Here is a 13818-nt window from a genome sequence, read left to right on the forward strand (position 1 = left end):
CCTGGGCCCAGAGGAAGAATTGAAAACATCCTTTCCCTGAGGACCAGATGGCTTTCTGTTTCCTTTCACAGATGCACCTGCTCTTTGTCTTCCTGACCTGTGCTTTACTACGATGAGGATGATGAGTCTGGACAACAGCCATCTTGGAAGATTCTTATCTCTTGGGCACTGCAACCAGACTTAGCACATTACCCTGCACCTGGGACAGGAGGTGCTGTTAGTGGACTTTGGGTCTCTAGAAGAATGACCAAGAGGGTGTCTTTGTGTGAAAAAGGGAACTTGTTGGGAAAAGGGGCAGACTGTATGGAAATCTCTGAAATGCAAATTATCAACTCAAGACTTGTATTTCTCTTGAAGAAGCATGAAGAGAGCAATTAACTTGGATAAAATCAAGGAAGTCTTTTGGAGGGGCAGGAGTTTGCAGCCAAACCTGTATTTTTATCTAGGTTCCAGTTCTTACTGCTGCGAGAGTTGGGCTACGTACTCTGAGTGTGTTTACACTTAGCCAAAATGGGGATCATAATCCTAATTATGGAGTTGTAAAGATTAAGTGAGATGGCGTACTGAAAACGCTTTTGTTAAAGGCCCATATTTTTTTTTCTCCTGCAGGAATAAGAAGAAATAAGTTAAGGGAGATTATGGGTGCCATCTAAAAAAAGCCCAGAGCTCTAGACCAGAGGCTATGAAAAAACTAAGCTTATTCTAATCCCTTGCAACACGGTTGTATCTCCTAGACATTAGATGAAAAGGCCCGTCAGCACCACCTGGAGGAGAACATGAGTAATGCATGGGAAAAGTTGATTCTCAGTTTAGAAAATGGGGAAAGTTTAATTTCTTACTTGTACAGCGTTCATTCATTCTGAAATACCTACTACGTTTCAGGTACAGGATGCAGCAATAAGGAAAACACAAAATTCTTGTTCCTGTGAAAGTCACACTCTAGTGGGAAAAGACGATCAGATGTATAATCTGGATGAGGATAAGTGTGATGAAGAAAAGCAGGGAAAGTGGAAAAGAGAGCTGCTTTAGGTGGGTACTATGGGCCTCTCTGATAAAGGTACATTTTACTAGAGTCTTGATGGAGTTAAAGGTACATTTTATTAGAGTCTTGATGGAGTGAGAAAGAACCATGTGGATTTCTAGGGCAAGAACATACCAGACATGAAAAATAAAGTATGAAGGTCCTTTGGTGGAGCATCCTTAGTCTGTTTAAACACACACACAGCATAGAGGCCTAAATGGCTAGAACAGAGTGGACCAAGGAGAGTAGTAGATCAGGTTGAAGAGGTGGCTGAGGACAAGATTGTGTAGATTATCAAAACAACTCTGAAGACAATGACATTTTAGGTTACTCTGAGGCCAGGAAGAGAGGTAATCTTCAAAGCCAGACAGATGGGGTGTTGTGTTCAAATTTAAAAGTGGCTAAAACTGGGAGAAGACATGTCTGGTCACCAGTCCTACTTAGATGGGCCAATGGAAAGAAATTTGTGGAAGTGCTAAATGGGTACTTATTCATTCTGACCTCTCTCTAATGTACTGTCTTATACTCTAGAGGCTGGAAAGTTAAAACTACATGTCTCACACTTCCTTGAAACCAAGGTTGTAAATGTAATTTATTTTGCCAGATGCACAAACAAGGATATGGAAGGAGGAAGTGATTCAGGGGTCATCTTCAGCAACTTTGTTGTTCTTGCAAAAGTATAAAGCCCTTAGGTTTCCCTCCAGTGGTATTCTAATATCCATCAATAGTTGTGTGGATGTTGAAGGGACTCCTGATCCACAAATAACCGTCAGTGATACATGTTCTTGTAGTCAGCCTATGCTGGCCTCCTGGTTCTTCATCTTCCTGATGGTGGCAGAGGTAGTGGCTCCCATACTGGACCGATCTGGGAGTCTTTCCTGGAGGTCCAGCCTAGAGCCCACTTGCCCAGCTTTCCAACTCCTTTGTAAGCACCTAATTTATGTGTATTGAATTCTTTTCTGCTTAAAATAGGTGGAAGGGTTTTGTTTTCTGCAGTTACTGAACCCTAACTGATACAGTATTTGGTTCCAAATTTGGTTATAGACAATAGTCCCTCAAAGATGGGATTCTTGATTAGTTATGACTAAGTTGGATTTGAAGGAAATGAGAATCTAGTTGCCATTGAAAATGGTAAGGTAGTAGGCAAAGATGACTTACATCTGTGGTCACATTAAATGAATTGTCTTTTGGATAAAAGACTTTGATAGACCAAGTGGCAGCCACAACAGACCATCGTGTAAGAAATGAAGACTTAAATGGGGGTGGCTTATGCTAGAGAGATTAAAGAAAGAAAATGAAAGCCTCAAGAGTTTAAAATTTTCAGCTCAAAGCTGTCTCTTGTAGCCACAAGGCTGATGTACATGAAAATCAAGGAGGGATTCTGGGTTGTTGAATTACGACATAAGTTAAATTCTTAGCTTACCAGGTCTCTTATATAAAAGTTACGATGTTGTTTAGGAAAGAGTAAGATGTGAAATGGGGACATGTGAGTAGATTTGGGTAAATCCTAGTGTTCTGAACCCACAGACTCCACTTAACTTCTCTTACCAGCAGAAGCAGCCCTCCTCTCTCCTCCCCCCGTTGATAGGGCTGGTCCTGTCCTCCCCCCGTTGATAGGGCTGGTCCTGTCTTCCCCCGTTGATAGGGCAACTTACCTGCGGTAGTTGCCTTGAAAGGGAAGACTTTTGTGTCCCTTCTCATGTACTTCTCATGTCCCACCCACTACCCCTTATTGCTACCAAATCTGTGACTAGAGTCAGATCCCAGTATGCTTCAGAAAGGCAACCACAAAATCTGACCTGAGAGAAAGAAAGGTTACAGAATTGTGAGATTTTGCTAATTTGAATCAGCAGAAACCTGAGGAATGTGTGTGGACTGGATTCTAAAGGTATTAGACCAGGAAGAAAAGAACAATTTTATTTTCATTTGGGTTGAACTTATTAATATGGGCATTCTAGAGATTCTGGAATCAGTATACTGACTTTAGCAGCTAAGAGTAGCTCTTAGCTGGTTGGTTGGATGAAACCTGGACTTAACAGTGGTCTACACTCAAATTGAAATGCTAAAAATTCCTTAGTATAGCATTAGAAGATGAATCCAGAAACATGAAGATAGAAGTGTCGGTATAGATTTATCATATGTGTGACCTACTCATCTCCTAATTTTGCCCTCTAAAATTGCTCAGAGGACATTCCTTTCACAAAGGAATTGGAAAGTACATAGATAAAGGGAACACCTTACTTTGAAAGTGCTGTAATGTAAATTCTCTATAGTCGGAAGTGAAGCTAAGAGATGCTGCCATTGAAATGGAATCCCTGATATCAGTAGGTATGACGGAGATCCTGGAGTGGCAGGGGCCAAGGGGCAGTACCAAGGCAACAGAGCAGGAATACTTGGTTTGTATATACAAAGCAAAACTCCAGGTCTGGCAAAGAGAGGCCTGTTTTAAGTCACCAAAATGGAGAGTTATGGACACTCACTAAATTCTCAGACCCAAAGCCCTTGAATAAAGGAATGCTGAGTACCCTGGAGAAAGCACCCAGCAATATTACCATAACTAAATTGTAAGTTTTCTAATCTTCCCCAAAGGAATCTTAAGTCAATTAACTATGTTCCTGTGCTTAGGGAAATGGAAATACCCAGGCCTTTAGCGAATACTTGGAAACCGACCCTAAGCCAGTACTAATCTCAAGGGACCTAAAAGGTCTTTGTGGACCACTAGTTAAAAATAGAAGCCTTTGGGGCTTCCCTGGTGGCGCAGTGGTTGAGAGTCCGCCTGCCGATGCAGAGAACACGGGTTCGTGCCCCGGTCCGGGAAGATCCCACATGCCGCGGAGCGGCTGGGCCCATGAGCCATGGCCGCTGAGCCTGCGCGTCCGGAGCCTGTGCTTCGCAACGGGAGAGGCCACAATAGGGAGAGGCCACAATAGGGAGAGGCCCGCGTACCGCAAAAAAAAAAAAAAAAAAAGCCTTTGGGGTGTTATGGGTTGAAAATTCACATGTTGGAGTCCTAATCCCCAATACCTCAGAATGTTACCTTATTTGGAAATTGGGTTGTTGCAGATGTAATTAAGATGAGGTTATACCAGAGTAGGGTGGGCCCCTAATCCAATATGATTGGTGCCATATAAAAAGGGGAAATTTAGACAAAGAGTCACTCATACAGGGAGAATGTCATGTGAAGATGAAGGCAGAGATTGGGATGATGCAGCAGAAGCCAATGAATGCCAAAGATTGCCAGCAAACCATCAGAAGCTAGGGGAGAGGCATGGAACAGGTTCTCCCTTACAGCCCTCGGCAGGAACCAACCCTGTCAACACCTTGATCTTGGACTTCTAGTCTCCAGAACTGTGAGACAATAAATTTGTAATGCTTAAGCCAGCCAATTTACGGTACTTTGTTATGGCACACCTAGCAAACTAATACACAGGGATCATGTAACTTAAAAGGAATCTTGGCCTGTATCTATCTCACATATTCATCCTGTGTGTGGTTATTTCCCAGTTCCTGTAAGCACAATTGTAATAGATGTATTTGGCACCTGGCAGAATCTTCACATTGACCGGTAGAGTGAAAGCTATTGTGGTAAGAAGAGCTGAGGAAAGCCCCTTGCACAGTCCTACACCAGAATCATAAGCCAGAAGAAATAGTGCATCCCTGAGGGCATGATAAATATTACCGCCACCATCCAAGACTGAGAAGTTCCACAGTGGTGATCCCTATCATATCTACATTTAAATTATTTGCCCGGTAGAAGACTTGCTATGTAGCTGTTATTTCAGATATAATCACTTTGAAGCAAGTCAACACCTGCCCCAGCACCTGCAGCCATGCAACTACTGGCCTGGAATATGCTTTTTTTCTCTAGCCCAAATAGCAGAAAACATGAAAAGCAGATTACTTTTACCTGTCGAGGTCAACAGTACCGCTTACTGTCCTCCCTCTGGGTGGTATCACCTCTCCAGCTCTGCTGAAATCTAATGTGCAGGCACTTCAATCATTTCATATTTCCCAGAACATCACTCTGTATGTGATGGCATGTTTTTGGACATAATAAGCAAGAAGTAGCAGGTATCTAAATGCCTTGGTAAAATACATGTGTTCTGGAGGATAGGGGATAGTCCCTGCAGAAGCTTAAGGGAACTTTCAGCTCCATGAAATTTTTCGGGATCCAGAGCAGGAGTCTGGAGGATGGCAGTTTATCTAAAGTGATCGATGAGCTGTTGCACTGTATACCCCCCACCACTAAGAAAAATTCTGGGCATTTGGTGGATTTCTTGATTTGGGAGGTAGCATACCCCATTTGATTATGCTGCACTGACCCGTTTTCTAAGTAACCCACAAGGGCTACTAGCTTTGATGGGCCCAGAGAAAGAGAATGGTCACCAGTTGGTACAGGCTGCAATGTAAGCACTTAGAATTTTATGACCTAGCAGATCCAGTGGTGTGCAAAATCCCTTGGCAACTGAGGCTACTGTACACACACTGTGGCAAACATCCATAAGAGAAAAACAGCACAGGGCCATCAGATTTCAGAGTCAAGCCAGGATATTTTTGGCAGTGGCAATTCTTTTGAGAAGCTGATGTTGGCTTACAGCTGAGCCCTGCTCCATGCTCTGGAGGGAGCAGCTGGGCACTTAATATCAGATCAGAGCCCTCCCGTCACAGAGAAGGCAGGGATTTGTCCTCACTGGAAAAGACACTCGAGATATGAATTGTTTCCATGTATGCCAAGCCTAAAATATTCATAAAGAAAAAAACTTTAAATGAGAAAAATAACAATTATCAGGGCAAAGACATCCATCCCCCCATTATTCTAAATTTGACTATATGTTCACTTTGAGAAGCATAGTGGTTAAGAGGACAGACAACAGAGCCAGAATGCCTGAGTAGGAATTCTAACTCCACCATTTATTTAAGTAGCTTATGACCTTGGGCAAATTATTTAACCTTTCTGTCTCCGTTTCTTCATTTGGGACTATGAGGATTAAATGAATACATATGACAGTGCCTGGCCTGTAGTAAGAGCTATATGTATTAGCTAGCATCATTTATTTCATTTATTATTATCATGCTCATCATCATCATCATTGTTACTATCCATGAACTTACTGAATGTCTATTCATCATGTAGTATTCCACACAACACTGCCTCTCATCAAGTGAGGCAATGGGCTAAGACCCATGGGATCATCCAAAGCAGCTGGCCTCACCCAACTGTCAAATGGCGCTATTGGAAGACAGCATCTCATGCAGTGAAGTTCTGTCCTATAGGATGAGGTATGTTCTGAAACAGTGACCTATATATAACCCATTCACAAAAGTTTTGCTTCTTGCCCCTGTGACTTTGGTCTTTGTTAGTTTAGAAGTCTCAATACCCAGAGGAGAAGTACTTCCACCAGGGCACATAACAATGAGTCCACTGAACTGGAAGTTTTTTGGCCAATTTTGGCTCTTCATCCACTGAACCAATAGCCTAAAAGGGGGCAGTTGTGTTAGATGGAGAGATTGATCCTGATTATCAAGGGAGGTAAGTTTGTTGTTGCTCAGTGGGGGCAGGAAGGAGTGTGCCTGGAACTTAAAGGGCTTAAAGGGCTACTTCTAGTACTGCTGTATGCAGGAGTCAAGGATAAAAAGCTATTCCAGGGAAGGCTTAATTCCTTTAGGAATGAAGATTTGGGTCACCACACCAGATAAAGAGCCTCATCTGGCTGAGATACTGGCTGTGAAAATGAACTTCATAAGTAGTAGAGAAAGATATTTATGAATATAAGTAATTCCTGAAAGGTGGAGAGATGAGGACTATATTAGTGTTTCATATTTTTCCCTTGCTCTGGTATGTATATATTTATAGATATCATCCCATTTCTTCCCCTCCCACATTTTCCCTAGTATCATAAGGTGTGTTGGTAAGTTGATCAGTTAATCATTAGGTTACAGGTTGTTGAGACAGGATCGTAACTGAACTGGAATGAGTATCACCCAGAGCTGGATACATGACTAATGAGATTTTGGATCTCTCCTTTTAGGGAGGGTGAAATTGTGTAGATGTGGTGAATTGCTTGTCAGCATCCATTCCAATATCTTTCTCATAGTGCCAAGGCCAGAGTTAAATGCTACACTTCCCAGAATCCCTTGCAGTTAACATTCTGCATGCAAATTAGGGTTTATAAATTGCATCCGTTTATATAAGAGTTGGGAGGAGAAAATAAGGCAAAGGCCATCTTCCAGCTGTGTGGTTGTTGCTTCATGTTTGTGGCAACCTTGAGTTACTTCAGCAGCATTCCAATGTCCAAGCACTAGTTTCATGAGGTTGAAAAGCAGTGGTGGCAGCAGCAGAGGTAGATTTCTGATCCCTGGTCCTTAGATTGCAGCCACATGGTGTGTGTGTTTTCTAACCATCTTATTTCTTTATGGAGATATAACTCACATAACATGAAATTCACCATTTTACTTTTTTTTTTTGGATGCACCGTGAGGCATGCAGGATCTTACTTCCCTGACCAGGGATCGAACCTGTGTCCCCATGCAGTGGAAGTGCAGAGTCTTAACCACTGGACTGCTAGGGAAGTCCTGAAATTCACCATTTTAAAGTGTGCAACTCAGTAGATTTTAGATATATTCACAAAGTTGTGCAACTATCACTACTCTCTAATTCCAGATGATTGCCATCAACCCCTGAAAGAAACCTATTATCAGTCAGTCGCATTTCCCCCCTCCCTCCAGCCCTGACAACCACTAATCTACTTTCTCTATGGAATTTACCTATTCTGGACATTTTGTATAATCATACAAAATGACTTTTGTATATGACCTCTTTCACTCGGCATAAGGTTTTCAAGGTTCATCCACATTGTAGCATGTATCAGTACTTCATTCCTTTTTTTTGGATTCATAATATTCCATTGAATATTGTAAGGATTTTGTATGGATATATTACATTTTGTTTATCCATCCGTCAGTTGATGGATATTTAGATTGTTTCTACTTTTTGGCTATTGTGATTAATGCTGCTATGAATATTGGTATACAGATATCTTCAAGTCCCTGGTTTCAGTTCTTTTGGGTATATACCCCAGAAGCGGAGTTACTGGATCATATGGAAATTTTATGTTTAATTTTTTGAGGAACTACCATCCTCTTTCCATAGAGGCTATACCATTTTACCTACCAGCAATACACAAGGGTACCAATTTCTCCACATCCTTGTCAACACTTGGTATTGTGTCTTTTTCATTATAGTCATCCTACTGGGCATAAAGTGGTACCTCATTGTGGCTTTGATTTACATTTCCCTAATGACTAATTATGTTGAGCATCATTTTCATGTACTCTTTGGCTATTTGTATATCTTCTTTGAAGAAATACCTAGTCAAATCCTTTGCTCATTTTTAACTTGGGTTGCCTTTTTTATGGTTGAGTTATAAAGACTTCTTTATAGATTCTGGTTATAAGTTCCTTAACAGATATATGATTTGTAAATACTTTCTCACATTCCATGGGTTGTCTTTTTACTTGGTGTGTTCTTTAATGCAAGAATTCTAGTAGCAGCCTCCTGACTCATCACCTTCATGATTGTGCCAGTTAGCAGCTATTCTGGGGTCTTGTTCTGTAAGTCATTCCTGGAGCCCACTCCTCCAGCCCTCCCAACTATTTTGTTTAAACCTCTGATTCCCTGTATCAAATCCTTTTCTGCTTAAAATAGAGTGGTTTCTGTTTCCTGCAACTGATCCCTGACTAGTAGACAGCACAACTTGAAAACTTCGAGCAAGGATGTGACATGTCATTTTGCTAGAGCTGATGTGCAGCCCAACTATAATAATAAATTCCTGGAAAGTCAAATTTGGACACACCTTTGTGCCAATCCCTTCATTTCTCAAATGAAGGAAGGAAATGGAGACACAGTGAGGAAGACACAAAAACCGTGAAGCTGAGAACCTGCACCTCCCTCTCCCATCTCCCAGGGCCAGCAGACCTGAGCTGATCTTGCTTCATAAAATCAGCAGGATCTAGGTCACGTAAATCCAATGAGGCCAGCCCAGGCCAAATGCTGCTGTGAACAACATGGATGTGATGGAGGCCACGCACCCGTGTGAGGCCGTCTGGTATGAGAGACGTAAGTGCTAGGAGCACATCCAGAGCATGTTGCCAGAACATTGTTCCTGTTCTCCAGGGACCTGCTTGGGGCCCCTGAGATGGCTTCCCCTGGTACCCCACATCCTCTGAGTCCGTACCATTCGCCCCCATTCCTGAAAGTCGTCTGAGCACCTGAGGAAGCTAGGAACATACCCAGCCATGGCCACTGATTTTCTGGAGATCGAAGCCTGGTCAAAAAAGAAGCAGGCCGCAAACCCAGATCTGGAATTCGTGCTCTTCCCACTCATGCAGACATGAGGGAGAGGGCTTCATGAGTGGAGAGTGACAAAGAGGGAAGACTGCTGGTTCTTTGTGGCTGAATTATCAGGCCTGAGTTGTCATCACAAGGATCCAGCAAGGGCAGGATAACCACCCCTCCTCTTACATTTGTGCGTCTGCCTTTGTGAGTGGCTTGGAATATAGTTCCAGCTCTGGATACTGCTTTGTCATTCCTTAGGCACCAGCCTTTGAGGAAATCCACTCATTGCCCACCATATGTGGACAGCTGCTCTGTTCAGGCTCTGTGTCAGGGCACAGAAACTGACACCCGGAGACAGACCCAGGCCCTGGAGATGGAAAATCACCAATGAAAAAAACACTTCTTGAAATCATAGATGTGAATGAAAGGGAAATTGGCCTTCTCTTTTCATAAACCTTTAACCAGTGAGTGCAGGGAAGGAGCAGCCAGGAAACGGAGGAGGAGAACCGGGAATGAGGGAAATGATGGGGTGAGGATTTCAGGAAGGAAAGCAGGGTTAGCTAACATGTGAGACAGGTCAGGCTGGCCAAGAGCTGGATTTGTCACAGGGGAAGTAACTGGTAACTCTGGAAAGAGCAGTTTCAAAAGATGGCAGCAATAGAAAACTGATTTCGTTTAGTTGAGGTGTGAGTGAAAAGTAAGGAGGTACTGCTAAGAAGAGGAGTTTGTTGGGTTTTTTTTAAGTACAAGAGATTCAAGCATGTTTGGCGGCTCAGGAGAAAATAGGGTAGAAATGGAGAGAGTGACAATATAAGAGAAAGGAAGCTATTAGATGGTGCTTGTCTTTAGGAAGATAGAGGGATGGGATCAAGGGCACAGGCAGAGGGGTTGGCTGTGGACATGAGAAGGACCCCCTCTGCTCTCAGCTTGGAGGGAGTTGGAGACCACCATGAGATCTAGTCTCCTTCCCCAAAAGGGATAATCTTCACCATGAGAAGATATAAAATGCCTGCCACAGAACAGATGGTTGATAAATATCAAGCCTTTCCTCCCTTCCCTGGCGGTGTAGTTTCAGTCCCCTGAGGCCACATGTGACGTCACTCTGGAATGTTTCAAGGCTAAAGAACACAGCTCCAGCTGGAGAAATTAAAGGCAATCCCAAGCTTTTCTGGAATTCCAGGGGAGTAGAGGCTGCTTTCTCCTGAGGTTCCAAAGCTGGGAAGTTGTAAGCATGGATCTTCCACTACATGGACAGAGACTGCCTGATACTGAAACCAGCACAGACGAAGGCAGAGCTGAGAAATGGAGAGAAGACAAGAGACAGAGGCACATTTGAGCATACCAAATGACATTGGGGTTTTTTTTTGTTATTGTTGTTGTTGTAGTTTGGCCACGCCACGTGGCTGGCAGAATCTCAGTTCCCCGACCAGGGATTGAACCAGGGCCACAGCAGTGAAAGCACCGAATCCTAACCACTAGACCACCAGGGAACTCCCTATGTGACATTAATGCCGGGAGCTAACCACGCCTAAGGCCCCCAAACTTTCCCAGAACGTCATCCAACAAATTCCTTCCCGCTACCCAAAGCCCATTTCTGTTAGGATTCTGTCACCTGCAACTGAAGTTCTGACCACTATGAGAAGTGGAGTGTTGCCAGTGATGTCCCTAGCACGTGGAAATGGCTGAGTTGAGGTGAGGTACAGAACAGTGAGGATTTTCCAACTGTTGGGAAAATCCTGGGATTTTCCATTCCCAGGAGGCTAGGTCAGCATTCCCTGAGATGCAGCTTCAAGGCCAGGGTCTCCTGAAGCTCAGACCATGTACCTGACATAGGTGGGATGTTTAGGGGACTTGATAAAAATTTGTCAGGGGGTTGTATGTGTTGGCTATTTTCCCAAGCCTTGATTTCAGAGTCAAAGGCATAAATTTTGCAGAAAGAATAATGAAGAATAAAAGCTAACATTTCTGAGGCACTCATCATGTGCCAGGCTCTCAGTGCTTTATGCATATTAACTCATTTAATCTTCACAATAACACAAAGAAATGGGTACCATTGTTATTCCCCATTTTACATTTGAGGAACTGAGGCGTGAACGAATTTGCCCAAGAACACAAAGCTAGACAGGGTTAGAGCTATGACTTGAATCCAGGCAACATGACCTCTGAGCTTATGTACCTACAGCTTTGCTAAGAGAGATAGTCTGTAGCCAGCAATCCAAGCTGATGCAGAGTCTGACGGTCACATGCTTTGCAAGATTGAAAAAGCTCATCTGTTCACATCAAAGCTAAAGTGAGTGGGAATAAAGGCAGGGAGGTAGGAAGCACAACCCCCCCAAACCCTTCCTACCTGTTCCCACTAAGAGGACAGTGACCCTATGTAAAGAGCCTTCCACTGGGATGCAGCCTAAAGGTCAGGGACAGCCAGCTGTGCCTTCCCCCCATGCCTGGTGTTCACAATTGCCTCAAGGCAGAGGTGAAGCTGGAGGCCCTGAGCTGAGGACTGGGAGGTCCTGTTGCTAAGACCCTGCATACCAAGCTCAAGGTCTAGATTTAGGGACCATAATTCATCATTCTGCTGACTTGGTTATTAATTCATGGAGTTATCCAAATGTGAATAGCCAGAAAACTTACACAGCTTTTAAGGGAGTGGTTCTGTGAGAGAAACCCCAATCCTGGCACGTGGAATCCTGTAATTGATCAACCCCTGGGGCAATGTCTTGGCCCCAAACAATACCAATCGGAAATCCTCAAAATTCTTCTAAGATGCGGCCACAGTTACAATGGTTAGATGAGATTCCCCCAACCTGGCAGAGCAGCGAGACTGGCCTCATTTTATCAAAGCAGGGAATCCTTGCTGTTCTCACTCTGAAGGATACAATACACACCACGGACCACTGGGTGATTTTTCCCCTCCTCTCCTGTTCAAATGGGATTGCTTATTTATAATTACCTTGTGTTCCCTTCATCAATGCACCAAGGTATTAGGGGCTGATTAACTTTGTTTATCTGTAGCAGCGTTTCCCAAAGTTTTTGGTCTCAGGATCCCTGTACACTCTGAAAAATTGAAGACCTGAAAGAGCTTTTGTTTATGTGGATTACATTATTGATATTTGCAATATTATAAACTAAAATTAAGAATTAAAAATAATTATTTATTAAAAAATAATAAACCCATCAATGTTAAAGTAAATAATACCCTTTTCAATGAAAAATAATTACATTTTACAAATCAAAAAAATGAGTGAAAAGAATGACATTGTTTGACATTTTTGCAAATCTGTTTAATGTCTGACTTAATAAAAGGCAGCTAGAATTCCCATATCTGCTTCTTTATTCAATATGTTGAGATATGTTGTTTTGGCTGAAGTACATAAAGAAAATTCAGCCTCACACAGATATATAACTGGGAAAAGGAGGAGTATGTTAAAAGGATTCTCAGATAATTGTGGATATTCCTCTTTGATACTCTACCTAAACTTGACAAGTCACAGTTTTGTAAAATTTAGTTTCAATGTGGAATCTGAAACCATATCTGTCAACTTTCCATTACATTAAAATATATTGGTCTATCTTGCACTTTGAATTCATCCTTAACCTGTGCATGATTTTGTACAGGCATGTGTTGGTCACTTGGAAAGTATTGATTGGTTCACTGAGTTATACAGATCTTCCAAATGTTGACACATTTCATTATACAATATAAAAGTCATATATGTTAATGTCACCACTAAAAGTCTTTAATATTGGGAAGCTGCTAAGCTCACGGCAGTGGATACCAATTTTCCAAACACCTAATTTTCACTCAAAAGCTCAAATTTTATCTTTGGCAGCAAATATTGTCAATTTTTTCCCTTGAATTGACAGGCTAACTTCCTTCGTTTTAGAGAAAATGCCTGCAAAAAAACCTACATTTCCATAACCACAGTATGTCTTTCAATCCTTCTTTCAAGTAGAAATGGTGCTCATGAAAAAAAGCAGCTAGTTCATCTTACAACTCAAACAATTGCACAATTGCTTTTCCTGGAGACAACCATGGTACTTAGGCAGACAGAAGAATTCTTCCCATTCTGTCAAAATATTTAAAAGAAGTATACTCGTAGAGAGTTAATAAAGTTAATAATTTTTACTGTTTCAAGTCATTCTTAAATGAATCTGGTATATTTATTTTTTTTGTTGTGCGTGCACAGCAGTGACGGATACAATGACTACAAGGGTGTCCTGGAGTCCCTACTTTTCGAAGTGCTAAGGGGACAGCTGTTTGACCCACCATTGCTTTTCCACCATCAAAACTGGAAAATAACATCTTAGAATTATGATAAAAATAGTTTTGACTTCACAGACTCCCCGGTAAAGTCTTGGGGATCCTCGGAGGTTTGCAGACCACAATTGGAGAACCACTACCAATGCTTTATTCATCAGTTAACAAATATGTATCATGCATTTACCATGTCCCTAACTAACA

The sequence above is a fragment of the Aethalodelphis obliquidens genome, unplaced genomic scaffold, assembly GCF_003676395.1.
Source record: "Aethalodelphis obliquidens isolate GAN/ISIS:26980383/991018 unplaced genomic scaffold, ASM367639v1 scaffold9, whole genome shotgun sequence".
NCBI classification, from domain to species: Eukaryota; Metazoa; Chordata; class Mammalia; order Artiodactyla; family Delphinidae; genus Aethalodelphis; species Aethalodelphis obliquidens.